Genomic DNA, 14,755 nt, shown 5'->3' with positions numbered 1-14,755 from the left:
GCAGAAAAAAGGTTCCCACCCCTGTTTTAGACTCATAATGGCAAACCTCATCAAATGTTATTGGCTGGAGAAGGGCTTCAGATTGTTCAAGGGAAATATGAGGAAAATATATTGCATCCCAAAGCTTCTGTTTGTTAGTGATAGGTTTTAGTATTTTAAAAGGAACAGTTGTCTTAAAATAACACACATTGAAGTAAGAAATAGAGAAGTTTAATCAATCTTCAGTTATACTCTATTATATTTCTTTATTAGTTTTTACTGATTTTTATACATGTATATTTTTGATCATGTATGACATAAGGATGTGTCCTCATTTACTGAGCAACATTTGTCACGACATTTTGCATCTCATTCATATCTATCCGCATACAGAGTCTCTCACAGTGTACAAGGCACACTAGATTAGTACTTTTGTCACAATGAAATTAGTATAAAGTCTTAGATTAAGAATAACAATATGTGGTGCAAGGCATGGCATGATCGCTCATATTGGAACTCTTTTACCTTTTTTTTACCCAGATTAGCAATTTAGGGCCGTATTCAATTTGGCTCAGAAAAGTTGGAATTGGCGATAAATTATCGCCGATGACGTCATTTTCGCATTTTTTAATTATCCCCGTATTCAATTACAAAGACTTCGCTAGTGCGAAAAGTCTTTGTAAAAAAAAACAGGAAAACTTTTCACCATGTTTTACATGGTGAAAAAAAGTGCAGAATTGGGGTTTAGGGGTACAGGCTTAAAAAAATAGCCTGCACCCATGGGAATGACCAATAAAAAAGATCTGTGTAAAAAAAAAAAAGAAAAAAAAATCGGGACACCCCCAAACATAATATTTAATTTTGGTGTGTTAAAAAAAATAAATAGGGAACACAGTTCAGAAATAGCAAAATTGATTCCAGAAGGGTTCCCTTAAATGCGGCAGGTGTTTTCTTCATTGCAGGAGTTACGGCAGGTGCTTTTTTTGCAGAATTTTTATATATAATATTAGGGACTTAAAAATATGCTTACCCCCATTTTCATGTACCCCAAATTTGATAGGAATAGTTATTTATACAAAAAAAAATCAGCTATTCTTCACCACATCTTCATAGCCGCAAATATGCACCTGCCGCGGCTATTAGAAAACCTGACTTCCTTCAGCAGGTAAAAATGGGGGGTACTCATAGTGATCCCCCATGTCTAGACATCTTTAGGGGGGTCCCTGGAATATTTAATGAAAATTTTTTGGTGATACTTACCTTTCCACCGGTTCCCGTTTTTGTTGATTTCTAATTGAATACGGGGATAAAGCGGGCACGCGTCCAATACTTTATCTCAGGAACACCTCCGATGTGGAGTGAAAAGTCCAGCACGGACTTTACCCCCCTTAGTCGCACACAAAAGTACATGAAATGCCTGTAGTCAGGTTACCCTTGCTTTGTACTTTTGTCTCATTACTATTGTGAATAAGACGCTCATTTTGAGAAAGTCTCTGGCAGGGACACTTGGCGCAGCTAAGTCACAAAGCTGGTGGCACGCCAAACGGGGCTATTTGGTGCAATTTGGGCAAATTTAGATGTGGACACATCTGTATCTTTTATTTCTTTCTTGTTTCAACCCTCAAAAGATATTTGTTGTGTTTCTTTTAACCAAGCAGTTTAATTTATCACTATGCCAGACATGTTTAAATGAGAATTGTGTGGCCACTATTCAGTAATACAGTACTGTGTAACACTGCTTTTAACCAGTGGCAGATTACCAGCACCTTGTGCCTTAATCTGATTTCAAGACCTAGGACACCTGCCCAGAGGCGTCACTAGGGCTGGTGTCACCCGGTGCTATAACTCATGGTGACACCCCCCCCCTCCAAAAAAAAAAAAATTGATATGCAGCTCCACGAACTCTCCCCAAATACCAGTCCAGCAATCACACTTACACAATGCCCCCAATAGTGGTGCCCCGTAGATTGCAGTGACCGCCAGATAATACAGAGAGCGTCGTAGTAACCGCCAGATAATGTAGAGTCACAGTAAATGCCAGATAATGCAGAGACCATCATTGACCCACATATAACACATAATATGAATACACCCCTTATACACACAGAAACACAATAATTATACCCACGCACATACATTAATCACCATCCCCAGCATAGACAGTATTACCTCCCCAAGTTAAAAACAAATACACCCTCCCCCATTGAATAAGTATATCATCCCCCTAGGTCTGATGGGCAATGTCGCTGACGAAACGTGGGAGCAACCCTCGTCAGTGACATAGCGGGTACACACTGGCCGATATGCCCGATATGTACATATCTTCTAGTGTGTACCTGGCATTAGGTTTAGGGAGGGGAGGTTAGGTTTAGGCACCAGGGGGGAGGGTTAGGCACTAGGTGGGGAGGGATAGGGTTATGCACTAGAGGTGAAAGGGTTAGGCACTAGACGAGAGGGTTAGGCACTAGGGGAGAGGATTAGGGATAGGCACTAGGGCAGAGTATTAAGGTGTGGGGAGGGGGAGGTTAGGGTTAGACACTAGGAGGGGAGGGTTAGGGTTATGCACTAGAGGTGAGAGGGTTAGGGTTAGGCGCTAGGAGAGAGTGTTAGGGGGTGCGGGGAGGGGGAGGTTAGGGTTAGGCACAAGGAGGGGAGGGTTAGGCACTAGGAGGGGAGGTTAGGGTGCAGGGAGGAGGAGGTTAGGTTTAGGCACTGGGGAGGGAGGGTTAGGGGTTATGGTTAGGGGTATGGAGAGGGGGAGGGTTAGGCACTGGGGGGGTTTGGGATAGGCACTAGGGGGGAGGTTTAGGGTGCGGGGAGGGGGAGGTTAGGTTTAGGCATTGGGGAGGGAGGGTTAGGGGTTAGGGGTATGGAGTAGGAAATAAAGGACAGGGACAACACAGCCCCTGCAGGCACAGGTCTAACATAACAAACACACACACACAATGACAGGTAATGCCCCCCCTCCTCCCTCATTTAATTATTTACATCCCATTACACCTACTGTATACGCTGTGCTGGCTGCTGCTGTCTCCCAGTTCCTTCTCATCCTCGCTGACTGAGAGGTCAGAGGGTCACGCTGGGAAGAAGCAGGGACCGTGTACAAACTACTTGTCAGTATTCAAGTGTAATCAACAGTGTCTGAATACACTTGAACACTGGAAAAATGTTTTGTAGACTGTCCCTGCTTGTTCCCAGCGTGACGATCTATCAGACAGCAGCGAGGAGCAGAAGCTCAGCTGCCATCCATCCACCCCAGCGGCTTCAGCCAGGCTGATCAGTAATCAGCCCCCTGTCCTCTAGCGCTTGCACGCCCGCCCCACATGGAGGGGACTGCATGAGGAGCTCAGCCGCACTTACTGTATAGAAGGCTGCCGCTGGCTGTCTCAGTGTGACAGGCGCAGCGGCAGCCGGCAGAAGCAAAAACTGTCTCAGCAGGCAGCTGCTGCAGGGAGAGCGCCTCTCCAGCCTGGCGTCTCCCTGCAGTGCAGGACCTGCTGAGCGGGGGGTGGGGATGAGTCGGATTTTGGTGTCACCCCCTTGGAGGGTGATACCCGGTGCGGCCCGCACCCACCGCACCCCCCTTGTGACGCCACTGCACCTGCCACCTTCTCTCTTTTCTAGTTTGCAATGAAGCATGGATATAAAATGTTCAGACGAGTGATAATGTATCCATGTGCTGCAGAGAACTTAATATTTTGCCACCAAGAATAATGTTTGTTAACACCTATTGCTTTTAGCAAGAAGGACTTGTAATTGTAGTACATATCTGTATTCTGTTTATCACAATGGCAATATCCATGCAGCTGATGTCTTATTTTGTATTCACATACCAGACTCTCTCTAACTACAGACACACTGTGCAATGGGTTTTTCCACCCAGGCACTTACACCTACATCACCGCCTGTTATTGTTCATCTGAAGCAGGAAAAACAAATTCAGGTGGTATCCAGGCCACTGCTTCTGTCTAATGCAGTGGTCTCCAACCTTAATTGGGGTGGGAGCTAATCGAGAAAAATGAGACATCTTGAAGAGCCACGTTTTATTTTGGAAATCTAACATCTGTCTAATAACCAAATTTGTCATAGAAGAATAACAATGTATTTATTAATACAGTGATAAAGCTACTAAGCTTTGGATGGAGATAAAGTGTACGGAGATAAAGTACCAGCCAATCAGCTCTTAACTGAGATTTTTCAAACACAGCCTGTGACATGGCAGTTGGGAGCTGATTAGCCGGGACTTTATCTCCATTAATGTTATGGACCCATACCCCCTTTTCAAAGTGTCCAATCTGATGCCTGTTGAAAGCTGTCAGGGGGGACAGGGTGCTGTTGGATGTATTATGGCTGCAGGTGGGACAGTGGATGGCCTGGTCCCACACTCCCACCAAACAAGTAGCCGGTCAGCGCTGTTCTAAAGAACACTGTCCGTACTCCTGTTAACGCTGTCAGCAGCGAGCCTGCTGGCAGTGTCTGTCATGCACTGCCGCCGTGCCACGTATGATATCCTATGCATGGCTTGCGCGCCGCAAGCTTAATGCTGTAAGGCGAGCTACCACCGTGCTGCTGCCATCGCCGTAAGGTGAGCTGCTCCGATTGCAGCCACGAGCCACGGGTTGGCGACCGCTAGTCTAATGTGATGGCCTATCATGAAACCCAACAACTCAAATAGGAGTGTCTGACCTGACAACTCTGCGGATGACTTCTGATTTGTCATAAGCCATCATTTCATAAGTTACTATGACTTTGTTTTCTCTATATTATATATAAACTTGACAATAATGAAACTTTGTCGAAGTGGTCATCAAATTTTCTTCTAATAATATTAATGTCTGCGCAGGAAGTTTTTGTGGCAAGTAGAAATCTATAGAGCACCAAACAGTGACTAATGAAGTAAACCAATAGTGTTTGTACTACACTACAAAAAATTGAGAGGTGTGGTTATGCAACCAAAGGAGAACATCTAATGAGTAACAAATCACTTGCCAACGATTACTAAAAGATCGTACACTGTATTGGCCATGACCCCCTGCATTTGACATTAAAGTATATATCATAGCAAAGACTAACCTGTCATTTCACAGTCATCTATATATTATTGTAGAGAAATTACCATGGAATTTTGCTTTTTTAAATCATTGCAGCATTGTTCATGCCTGATAAGATGTCAAACATTAACTGTGCCAGTCATTGTGCTCCATATATTCAACTCCAACACCATTTACATTTGGATGGAAGTCAATTTTATGACACACCTCTCAGATGTAGCAGTACACATTTACATTACCGCCGCGCTCATAGGTGTTGCTTTCACAATCTCCCTGAAATGCTTTTTCAAAAGTAGGCAGGTATGCTCTAAGCCCTGCATGGCTTATAAACATTATATGATCTCTTTCCAGACACCACTGAATGCTTTACTCATAGATCATGAGTAGGACTCTGTGCTTTAGCACCCCTTCCTCCCCCCACCTTCTGCCACCACAATTCATCATTTTAGCCACAGTTTCATCCCAAGTCATCATGCTGGTCACTGTGTTCTTCATATTTTATAGGTTGTACACGAGTGAGCAAATGAGGTATCCACTTGCAGACTTAGCATTTGTTATTAACAACCTCAATGGACTGTTTGCAGACTACTACAGTACTTCTCCATAGTGTGACTTAGAACTGAGAAAGGTAGTACCATTCATTAGCCAGCATCCCGGGACTTTCTGTGGTGCTGTGAATATTAAATCACTGCTCAGATTGGAAACCTAGTGCACCGCTGTACTGCCAGCCATGTTAGGGTAGGAGCACAATGACAATATATCAGTTGTTTTTTTGTGCTACTGTAGCCTGTCTCTGGGATTAGACCAGAGGGGCTCCCCTTCTCTCCCTACACACATCAATGAGCCTTGGGCGCCCATGCCCCTTTTGCCAGTTCACTGGTTGTCCTTCCTTGGACCACTTTTGGTAGATGCTAACTACTGCATATCGGAAACACCCCACAAAACATGTTGTTTTGAAGATGCTCTTACCCATTTTTCTAGCCGTCACAATTTATCCCTTCTCAAAATTGATCAAGATAAGCATTAGTGTGTTATACGGAGGAGTGTTGACCATCTCGCTTCATATACATATATATATATATTTATAAAATCACCAGCAACTACCATCTTTCTTGCTCAAAATGTGCATCTTATATGCATAAATAATTCAACTGGGAGCAACAAAACTACATTTCCAGCTTGCACCGATCAACAGGATGTGCGACATTTCTTCATCTGTGTGCGACTGGGTCTGTATCTGTGTAAGAAGGGCTTTTTCGCATGCCAAGTTACGTTGTGCTTCATCTGCGACATTTGTGACATTGTACATGTGTAAAACGAATTCTTGTGCAGGTTAAAGTAGCAGCCCGGCATTTGTAGTACACTGTGAATGGTGTCCCACTGCATCTACAATGCGAGTAAGACGTGAAATTTAAATGAACAATGGATCACTACTTTCTTGCTTGATACAAACATACAAATAATATATTATATATATATATATATATATATATATATACAGTCAGGTCCATAAATATTGGGACATTGACAGAATTTTCAGTTTTTTTGGCCTCTATTCACCACCACAATGGTTTTGAAATAAAACAAACAAGATGTGCTTTAACTGCAGACTTTCAGATTTAATTTGAGGGTAATTACATCCAAATCGGGTGAACGGTGTAGGAATTATAACAGTTTCAATATGTGCCTCCCACTTTTTAAGGGGCCAAAAGTAATGGGACTATCAACTCAAAAGCTCAGCAACACCAAAAGACCCGGAAGACCACAGAAAACAACTGTGGTGGATGACAAAATAATTATTTCCCTGGTGAAGAAAAACCCCTTCACAACAGTTGGCCAAATCAAGAATATATATATATATATATATATATATGTGTGTATACATTTGTCGAGGAAGGTTTGGGTGCTGACAAACATGTAATGTATGACAAAAGGGAGCCGAGCAGTGACGATTTTAGTGAAGCAAGTCAATGAAAAAATGGATCACTTTCTTGGCTTCCACTGCCTAAACCGTTAAAGATAGAACGGTGGACTTAATTTTATACCATGTAGAGATTGATACATATTATCTGGTTTCCACAGAAATATTGATGTAAGGCTTGTTTACTGATACAAAATTTCAGTTTTTAAATTTTTTTTATCGTTCCTATTTTAATTTATGCGAAAAACGATTCTTTAATTTCAAGTGAGTTCAAATATCAGTAAGAGTGCTTTGGCATAATAATGAATAAAGCACATGGTCAGACACTTAACGTGGCTGGAGTGGAGGCTACTTTGCTCATGAACAACTTTATGTGGCCCTTTTGCGTCTCATGTCAAAACTAAATTTTTTTGTGTTGATGTCAGGAGGAAAAACAACTAATTTCATCTACAAGGCAATCTTATAAAACCTCTTATAAAAAGACTATCGCTGTAAATTCCAAATTGCTCCCGTACGAAGCCGGGGTGGGTCACCACTGTGTGTATATGTGTGTTTAGGCACAAAGGGGGGAGACTTAGGTTTAGACACTAGCGGGGAGGGTTAGGCTACAAGAAGGGAGGGTTACTTACCCGACCCCTGTCTGGATACCAACCATCGGGATGCCGCTCTCGATATTGTGACAGCCGACATTTCATACCTAATATATATATGTATGTATGTATACATATATATATATATATATATATATATATATACGCATATATACACACACACACACACAGTCAGGTGCATAAATATTGGGACATTGACAGAATTTTCATATTTTGGCCTCTATTCACCACCACAATGGCTTTGAAATGAAACAAACAAGGTGTGCTTTAACTGCAGACTTTCAGATTTAATTTGAGGGTAATTACATCCAAATCAGGTGAACGGTGTAGCAATTACAACGGTTTCTATATGTGCCTCCCACTTTTTAAGGGGCCAAAAGTAATGGGACAAACTAAACAATCCTAAATCTAACTTTCACTTTTTAATACTTTGTTGCAAATCCTTTGCAGGCGATTACAGCCTGAAGTCTGGAACGCATAGACATCACCAGACGCTGGGTTTCATCCCTGGTGATGCTCTGCCAGGCCTCTACTGCAAATGTCTTCAGTTCCTGCTTGTTCTTGGGGCATTTTCCCTTCTTCAGTTTTGTCTTCATCAAGTGAAATGTATGCTCATTCGGATTCAGGTCAGGGGATTGACTTGGCCATTGCATAACTTTCCACTTTTTAGCCTTAAAAAACTCTTTGGTTGCTTTTGCAGTATGCTTCGGGTCATTGTCCATCTGCACTGTGAAGCGCCGTCCAATGAGTTCTGAAGCATTTGACCGAATATGAGCATATAATATTGCCCGAAACACTTCAGAATTCATTCTGCTGCTTTTGTCAGCAGTCACATCATCAATAAATACAAGGGAACCAGTACCATTGGCAGCCATACATGCCCACGCCATGACACTACCACCACCATGCTTCACTGATGAGGTGGTATGTTTTGGATCATGAGCAGTTCCTTCTCTTCTCTTCCCATCACTCTGGTACAAGTTGATATTTGTCTCATCTGTCCATAGGATGTTGTTCCAGAACTGTAATGGCTTTTTTAGATGTTGTTTTGCAAACTGTAATCTGGTCTTCCTGTTTTTGCGGCTCACCAATGGTTTACATCTTGTGGTGTACCCTCTATTTTCACTCTTGAGAAGTCTTCTCTTGATTGTTGACTTTGACACATATACACCTACCTCCTGGAGAGTGTTCTTGAATTGGCCAACTGTTGTGAAGGGGTTTTTCTTCACCAGGGAAATAATTCTTCTGTCATACACCACAGTTGTTTTCCGTGGTCTTCCGGGTCTTTTGGTGTTGCTGAGCTCTCCGGTGCATTCTTTCTTTTTAAGAATGTTCCAAACAGTTGATTTGGCCACACCTAATGTTTTTGCTATCTCTCTGATGGGTTTGTTTTGATTTTTCAGCCTAATGATGGCTTGCTTCACTGATAGTGACAGCTCTTTGGATCTCATATTGAGAGTCGACAGCTACTGATTCCAAATGCAAATATCACACCTAGAATCAACTCCAGACCTTTTACCTGCTTAATTGATAATGAAATAACGAGGGAATAGCCGACACCTGTCCATGAAATAGCTTTTGAGTTGATAGTCCCATTACTTTTGGCCCCTTAAAAAGTGGGAGGCACATATAGAAACCGTTGTAATTCCTACACCGTTCACCTGATTTGGATGTAATTACCCTCAAATTAAATCTGAAAGTCTGCAGTTAAAGCACATCTTGTTTGTTTCATATCAAAGCCATTGTGGTGGTGAATAGAGACCAAAATATGAAAATTCTGTCAATGTCCCAATATTTATGGACCTGACTGATATATATATATATATATATATATATATATATATATATAAGGTGAATGATTTTAGTGACAGGCATCTCTACTGAATAAAGTGCAAGTGCAGCAATAATATATTACATATACTATAAGTGAATAATATATACTAAAAACTGATGAGATTGTAAATTCAATTTAATCCAAAATATACAGACAGATAATATAAACACACAGGATAAAATTAATACATAGGACAAAATTGGTCCTCTATGATGCCAAACATCTCATAATTTTAGATTTAAAAAGCACAATGAAGAAGGAATACTATTAACAAAACAATGTTAATAAAGTGCAAGTAGCTGACCCTAGTCTTCCCAACTGTATGGTTTTCAAAAGATTACCATCAAATGTACGATTTAGGAGTGTGCGCCCATCCTGTTAGCCACTGGGGGAGGGTTAGGTTTAGGGCAAGTAGCGGGGTTAGCATTAGGTTTTGGGGGGGAGGTTAGGGTTAGGCACCCCCCAGGGAGAGGTTAGGGTCAGGCACCCCCTTGGGAGGGTTAGGGACCGGTAAGAAAAGGTTAGGTGGGGGCATAGGAGGTTAGCATACTTACTTGCCTCTATCAGGATTTTCATCCTGTCGGACAGCCGCTGTTGGGAGCTGTATGGTAGTGTATAACAAATATTGCACAGCCATATTATTTAGCATATAAATAGAAAAATAAATTAGGGAGAGGAATAAGCACGGAGAAATATTTTACTTAAAAACAGCAATAGGTTTAAAAATGCTTATCTTAATAGTTCATAAAGGCAAGATTACAGTTTTCCCAACTTGTTTCATCCACTGGGATTTTTTCAAGGGATAATAGCTGCCAAACATAAGCTCATATTTATACCAGGCTTAATCAGGACTGATTAGGCATCATTTGGTTAATTGATGACCTCAATTCCGGTATCGTAGTAAAAAGTATCAAGAGTATCTTCTAAAACACTACTATGAGGTGATCTATTAATTTATAACATAAATCAGTATCCAGTAACATCAGTAAATAACCAGAATAATCAAATGTTCTTAGTCTGATCGAGACAGTATTTCCACCCATCCGACAGGCGACTTCCGCCCTCACGATGTAACTTCCGCCCTTCTCTGAGACCCCGCAGGGATGTCTAGCATAAGGATCGACTTCCACCCAGTTCCTATGACTTCTGCCCTTTTCTCCAGTCTCCACGTGGTGACTGGCCGGTGGGTGAACATCCGCCCATACTGTGACGTCATCACGTACCACCTCGGTCAAGCGTCCCTTTTTCCGGAAGCACTCACATTCTTTGCACGGCACACCCATCTGTCTGCAAAAGTCAATGACAATTTAATGATTTTTGTGGTGACGAAGTTAAAGGCGCCATTTTAGATTAGGTTAACTTTGCCCATATTAGCATTATTAGGGGAATTTACCCGAAAAGAGAAAATTGAACATACATATATAGCAATATAGAAAAAAAATTTGGTTGTGTATATATACAAGTATAAAAACATTAAGGGATGAAAAAAGGCAATTTAATGGGACATTGAGTAAGTCTAGATGTATTAATATAATAATATAATAGGTAGATTCCCTAAAAGAGATTTATACAAGATCAACCAGATGAAATTAAATCAACCAGATGAAGTAAATGGGGGGGGGACTTCATTTCAAGAATGGAATGTCTACAAATACATTTATTATTGATATTAATAATAATAATAAAAAAAATATAGATATAAATATAAAAAAATATTAACAACCCACATAGGGTTTCCCTACTAACCACCATATGCAGAAAGATAAAACAATATAATAAAAATATCTAGGATTAATGTTTGAATGAAGTAGCTGGAAAAAGATATAAAGGCAAAAAATGGAGAAAATATATGATGACAAAATATGTAAAGAAGTATATATAGCAGAGGGAGATTTTCTACAAGGCCATCGATCATCTGTTAGGCATAGGTAGAGAGTTTTGTTCTTTCGAGGACCGAGTGGATACTGAGCACCCTAATGTATTAGTGTATGGACTCTACAACACCTTGTATTCCCAGCAGGTCTCCCATCCCAGTACTGGCCAGGCCACATATGCTTAACTTCCAAGATCGAACGAGTTTAGGCATATACACACTGGTGTGGTTGTAGGTCACTTCTTACATATACAATTACTAACTCGTCCCCTACAAGAACGGGGCAATTTCATAACTCTCGTTGAATCTTGTGGGGCCATGGTATTCAATTCAAAGATCCAAAACCTTTCTTTTCTTGAAAGTTTGTTCCCTAGATCTCCCCCTCTTTCTCCTAATGTTACATTTCTATTGCTTTGAAAGTAAGATCCTCAGGATTGGAGTCATGTTGAATAGAAAAATGTTTAGATACTGCATGCCCATCAATTTTGTCCTTAATGTTGTGGTCATGCTCTTGAATCTTCAATTTCAATGTTCTTTTAGTCTTACCGACATATTTCAAGCTGCACTTGCACTCCAGAAGGTAGATAGTAGATGTAGTATTGCAATTCATGTAGTATTTGATTTTGTATTCCTTAGTATTGTCAAAGTTGAAGAATATTTTTCTATGTGGAGGAATATACTTGCACACATTGCAGTGTCCACATTTATAGCAGCCTAGACACCTTGGAAGAACTTCATTGGCTTTGGGTTTCCCATCTTTGATCATACTCTGTGCTAATATATCTTTCAAGTTCCTGGCTTTCTTGTATAGGATATCAGGCCTCGGGGGAAGTACCTCTTTCAGAATTGGGTCCATAAGGAGTATGTGCCAATGTTTCTGTAAAAACTCCTTATTTTATTCTCATGCCCATTGTAGGTGGTCACCACAGGGACAAATTTTTTCCTCTCTGAATCTTTAGTTTTGTACTTCATCCCTTACTAGGCCTTTAGTTTTCTCTGCCGCCTGTGAAAGTATATTCATTGGGTAAGCTTTATTCATGAATCTCTCAGTCCAAACTCTGATTTGTTCTTCACAGTCCTGTTCTTTCATGCAATTATGCTTGATTCTATGAAACTGGGAGTAGGAGATATTACTCTTCCATTTTCTCAGGTGACCACTTTTAAATGTAAGTAACTGTTAGTGTCCACTTCTTTAATAAAATTACTTGTAATGATCTCCCCATTTTCATTTTTTAAAACCAAGTTTAAGAATTCTACCGAGGTGGTACTAAAATTGGATGTTAACTTTAAATTAAAACTGTTGTCTGCAATGTGAGTTAAAAACTGATAAAAAAAAGTCCCAGATAATGAGGATGTCATCAATATATATTTTGTAAAGTACAATATTCTTAAAGTATGGGTTGTTCTTGTAGATATGATTTTTCTCCCAGCATCCCATAAATATATTTGCATAACTAGGAGCAAAATTGTGCCCATAGCCATGCCACAGATTTGTTGATAAGACATCCAAATATGTAAATTAATTATGAGTAAGAATAAAAAACATCAAATCACATAAAAACTCTCGGTGAGGGGGACTGATGGAGTCATCATCTTCTAAAACTTCTCTGCATGCATTAATTCCCTTATTGTGCTCAATGCAGGTATATCGAGCCTGTACATAAATCGTGACCCAGGAATATGATTGTTGCCATTTGATCCCTTTGAGACATTGTAGAACATTGGTGGTGTCCTTTGGATATGAATCCAGTGTAGTAACGTATTTCTGTAGGAACACATCCACATACTCAGAGAGGTGAGCGAGTCTATGCCTGCCACTATTGGGCATCCAGGTGGTGATGTCATGGATTTATGAATTTTAGGCAGGTCGTAAAATATGGGGGTAATGGGATAGGTCTGCATTAAATATTGGTATTCGTCTTTGCTTATAATTCCCTTGCGGAGACCATATAGTAATATAGACATCACTTCATCCAAATATTCTTCTACAGGGTCTCCCTTTAGTGGTCTGTATGAATCTGTATCGCCTAATAATCTTTCTGCTTCTTTGAGGTATGCTTCACGATCCATAATGACCAACCCCCCCCCTTTGTCGGCTTGTTTTAAAATGACTTCTTTATTCCTTGGTAATTCCTTCAAAGCATGTTTCTCATTATTCTTTAGGTTTTGTTTTTTCAATTTCTCCCCCTCTGCTTCGCACAGGTCCTTTTTCACTTTCTCGTAAAAGACCTCTATATGGCTGCCTTTGGATTCTAAGGGATAATATGTAGACCTGCATTTTAATCCTGGTTTAGAAGTTGTATCTCTATAGTTCTTAATTGGTGCCGACTCCTTTCTTATAAAATGCTTTTTAAGTGTCAAATTTCTCACAGACTTATTCAAATCTATGTAGACATCAAATTTGTTTTCATACTGGATGTAGGTGCATAATTAAGTCCCTTGCTTAATAAACTGATTTCTGGTTCCATTAGTACGTGACTTGATAGGTTAAAGATTCCTTGTTTTTTTAGATCTGTTGGAGATATCTTCTCTTGAGGTTTCTTCCTACCACTGCCCCATTTTCCTCTTCTACTCTTTGTCTTATTTTCAGGGGTGATGCTATTGTGGCTGTTTCCCTGAGGGATTGTTTCCTTAGATCTTTTGGTATGTCTGGGCCTGGGGATAAAAAAAGGTGCTGATCTGTGTCACCATTTTAATCTAGTCTTTGTAGAACTGTAAATCTGTTCCTTGTGTAGGTGGTTCTAGATCTTGGTGATTGTTCATCCCTAAAGTTGTTATATCTTCTCCTTGGAACTTGTTTCCAATTCAGATTTCTCCTTGAAGGAGTGGGGTGAAATATGTTACTGGAAGTTTGAAATCTCGTCCATACTTTGATTTTTTTACCTGCTTATCCGTAATAAATTTCTTCTCTTTGCCTTTGATGACCAATTCTTCTGTCCTTTCTAATTTCTTCGTTAAAAACCATTTCATTCTCCTTGAAGCTATCTTTTGTCTTATGTTCCTCCATTTGTTGCTCCTTCTCATTATTTCCTTTTTCTAGATTGTGCAAGATATCCTTTTCTCTTTTATTATTAGCTGCACGAGGTCCAAAGAGCATTTGTGTACGACATTATCCCACTCCTTGATAAAGTCTGTTTTATTATAAAGAACAAAGAGAATACCTGCACCAAACTTCTTATTTACCATACGATCAATAATGATAATTTAATATATTGTTAACCAACATAACTTAATTATTTTTAGTGGAACAATGCCAGGTTGTATATTTGATTGTTGGTGGTGCTCCCCAGGGCTTATATTAGTGGATTATAAGGGTGGGTTTTGTCAAGTGATCAAAACAAAAAAGAAAAAAAACTCTTTTTGGGGGCACTCTTATGTAGTTTGAATTTAAAAATTGTTATTTATTAGATATGCATTAAAAAATGATTAACGTAAACATATAGGAAACACATAAGAAAAAAAAAAACATAAAGAGCATAAAGAAAA

The 14,755-nt window shown here is 40.0% G+C and overlaps 1 protein-coding gene and 1 pseudogene across 1 annotated transcript in view; one reads left to right on the top strand and one right to left on the bottom strand.

Moving 5' to 3' along the window:
* Nucleotides 1–14,755, top strand: part of PCCA (propionyl-CoA carboxylase subunit alpha) — a 578,198-nt gene that overhangs the window by 406,803 nt on the left and 156,640 nt on the right. The window lies entirely within an intron of this gene.
* LOC148538092 (5S ribosomal RNA) lies at nucleotides 11,389–11,506 on the bottom strand (annotated as a pseudogene).

Source organism: Taudactylus pleione, unplaced genomic scaffold, assembly GCF_031769625.1.
Source record: "Taudactylus pleione unplaced genomic scaffold, aTauple2 ptg000041l, whole genome shotgun sequence".
NCBI lineage: Eukaryota > Metazoa > Chordata > Amphibia > Anura > Myobatrachidae > Taudactylus > Taudactylus pleione.
The sequence above is the reverse complement of the archived record's forward strand: the minus strand, read 5'-3'. Positions and strand labels throughout refer to the sequence as shown.